The following is a 3,442-nucleotide window of genomic DNA, read 5'->3' as shown; positions in this document are numbered from 1 at the left end:
GAGATCATAATGGCTAAACCCTAGCTGTCTAGCCTCTATGAATTCTGATAGCCTCTACGAACTAAACCCTCCGGTTTATATACACACTGGAGGGGCCTAGGGTTGTACAGAGTTGGTTTACAGAGGAAGGAAATTACATATCCAGACACCGATCTTGCCATCCATGCATAGGAGAGTCCTACCCGGACACGGGGGAAGGCCTTCTGCCTTGTATCTTCACGGCCCATCAGTCCGGCCCATGTCACATAGCCCAGACACCCGAGGACACCCTAATCCAGGACTCCCTCACCCGCCGCCGCCGTCGACCATCGTGCACCTCTACTCCGACACTAGCGTGACCGGGCGGCCTCGCGCGACAGGCGGCCCCTAACGGCCGTCGTCCATCCATCTGCCTGCCCGTTGCCCTGACCCGGCGGCCTTGTGCGACAGGCGGCCCCTCACGGCTGTCGTCCGTGCGTCGACCCGCTCGTCGACCTACGCTGGCCGTCACCGCCCTGTCCCTGAGTTCAGCACGCCCCTCCACCGATCGAGCAACGGGCTGCCGCTATGTCGCCCCATCTGGCTGCAGCGCCGCCGCCCCTTGGTTCTCCTCATGGCTGCACCGATCCGCACCGTCGTTGCATTGCCCCTTCGGGCCGTAGTGTTGCGGCACGTGGTCCTCGCCCCCGCCCTAATGATGTTCCCGTGGTTGCACCACATCGCGCGCTGCCGCTACGCCGCCCCTTCGCGCAGTAGTGCCGCAGCCCGCGGTCAAATGCCGCACTGAGGCCGTCTGCTTTAGGCTGTCCCTGAGGCTGCACCGACCCTCGCGCTGCCACTGCGTTGCCCCGTTAGGCCGTAGTGAGCATGGCACACGATCCCTGCAACTGCCCTGAGGCCTTCCCCGCCGTCGCCTTGACCTGCACCCCGCCGTTGCTTCTCCCCTTCGTGCCGTAACGCTGCGGCCTGCGGTCCACCGCCATCCATGCACGTCGACTTCAAGTGGTATGCATCGTGCCGCCTACTGGCGCGGGAATGCCACCATCTGCGCCGGTCTTTGTCATGATGCCGGGTTCTTCCTCGCCTACTTCGAGCACCGCCGCCACGCTTCTGACCTAGCCACCGCCGCCTCCTCAGGCCGCTGCCTCCGCTCTTCTTCCCGGTCCATGGCGCCTTCCTCGACACCGGCCACCCCGACTCGACACCGACCATGGCGTTCTTCGCACGGCTACCTCGAATACAGCTACACCACCTACGCTCTCAGCTACCACGACAAAAGGCTACCGGCTTGCTTGAGCAACCTCGTCGGTTGCCACTCCATCCATGACTCCGCGATGCATCGACCGTTACAACTGTGGGGGGGGGTGTCCATCGGCTTGCCTTTGGATTCTTCTCCAGTCTCACCGTCTGTGTCACTACCGTTGTGACCGCGGGGGATGTTGAGTATATTGATTATTAGGAAAGACGAGATAGACTAGGATTTGTTCTGGCTTGTCTTGTACTCCAAGTTGATCATTGTACTCCTATATATATGCCCATGAGGCTCAAGCAATACAATGAACTATTCCACCAAATCTCTCTGTCCCTTCTAACACAACTGACCCAGAATGATGGTTGGATTTCTGAAATGCCCTTCGTACTGATTATTTCCATTGTGCGGGACAATTTTTCCATGCCCATGCATGCAATCAATTGATCTAAGTATCAATGGCCATATTTGTTCTTTACGCAAACCCATGAGCCTATTGGTGTCTTCATCATTGGTCCCCCTCATGTACTTCGGTCCATAGATCTCGATCATGGCTCTGTGAATCTTCGAATGGCTTTGAGGATTGTATCTTTCCCAATTCAGACATAGTGATCAATGGTGTTGGTCGAGGACCCACAGGCAAGCACTCGAAGAGCCACGTCACACTCCAACAATGGACTCACACTAATTTCTTCCGATGCACTCATTTTCAGTTTAAACCAAGGATCATGACCCTCAACAATTTTTACAATGGTGTTGACAAGACTTTGGTGCATCCAAAATCACCGTCAAAAATACTTCTTTGGGTATCTTCCATTGGGTGCGAAGTAATTCTTCATAAATTTGGCATGACCTTCTTATATATCACGATTGATATACATGCGGCCGAACTGAGGTCTTAGTCCTGATCTCCTAAAGTCCTCATGAACGATAATGACAATGGTCATCCTCAAATCATCGTCATCTTCTTCCTCCTCCTCGGATGAAGATTCGTTGAATAACATCTTAATGTTGAGTATGGTACCCTAGATGCCCTATCCTCATGAAATGGAGGTGTCTTCGAGGAGGAACATGAAGAACACAAAGAACAAGGGAGAAACATGGAGAAATCAAAGAGAAAAACACTTATTGGACAAGATCCACACCAAGTACTCCTCAAATCATAAGCAATATACGAGGTGCATCAAGATCCAAGAACAACAAGGGAAATAAAGATACAAGGGTAGTTCAACCAAATCTCTAGAGACAGGGCTTGCATTCCACGTGGGAAATCTTCTCCATGGATGGAGGTCTTGTGCTCATGGAGCCTTCACCCTCTTGGTGGACTTGTGCTCCTTGGAATCTTTGCCCTCTTGGTGGTCTTGTACTCCAATGGAGTCTTCTCTCTCCAAGAGGAATCCCGCAAGAGGTGATACATGAGCAAAGATCTATGGTCTGGGTTCTATTCTTAGCTAACCATGGAAAAAGAGGTGTTGGGAAGACTGTTTATAGTCCTAGTTAGGAATGGGTAAGTGGGGGCAGAAGAGAGAGGGGATATATGGGCTGTGGCCCAACTCTGCCCGCAGGTATGCGGTAGTACAGTTATCGGTAGTACCGGGTTCATGGCCGGTAGTACCGACTAATGCAGCAATAGGCGGTAGTGTCGGGCTAGTTCATCAAAGTGTTCGCCAAACCAAGAGCATTTGGGGGGGGGTGGTCCTGTAGTTGGTGCAAGTTGGCGCAGTAGTGCCGCTCGGGTCCCTGAGTGGTAGTGACATGCGTGCGGGCGGTAGTACCACTTGCTTTAGGCAACTTCTTCTTCCTTCTCTTCCATGCTTCCCTCACGGATGGTGTAGGCATGCACTTGTGCTTGTACTCCGCCTCCTCGTCATCCCTGAAGTTCCGATCAAACCTATACACACACGATGGAGGGTCAAGTAGTATACCATCCTCAAAGGGGACATGAAGACACAAGTAAAGAGAAGATTCACCTTTGTATGTTTGAAGTAGATGTTACATGTGTCCAATAATGGGGCTCTTGACGTGGTGATGTCCGTAGGATGCTCCACATCATCCCCTCCCCCTTGGAATAGATCCGACCTCGGATCAAAATCCTCATCACGATGGGAAAGAGATGCATGGCGTCATTGTGTAAAGTGGACACTCACCATGCACTCATCATCTTGATGCTTGAAATGGCCTCTCTGTAATGTTGCACTGAAGGAAATATGCCCT

Source organism: Triticum urartu, chromosome 1 (genome assembly GCF_003073215.2).
Source record: "Triticum urartu cultivar G1812 chromosome 1, Tu2.1, whole genome shotgun sequence".
Taxonomy (NCBI): domain Eukaryota; kingdom Viridiplantae; phylum Streptophyta; class Magnoliopsida; order Poales; family Poaceae; genus Triticum; species Triticum urartu.
Note: the sequence above shows the minus strand (reverse complement) of the source record.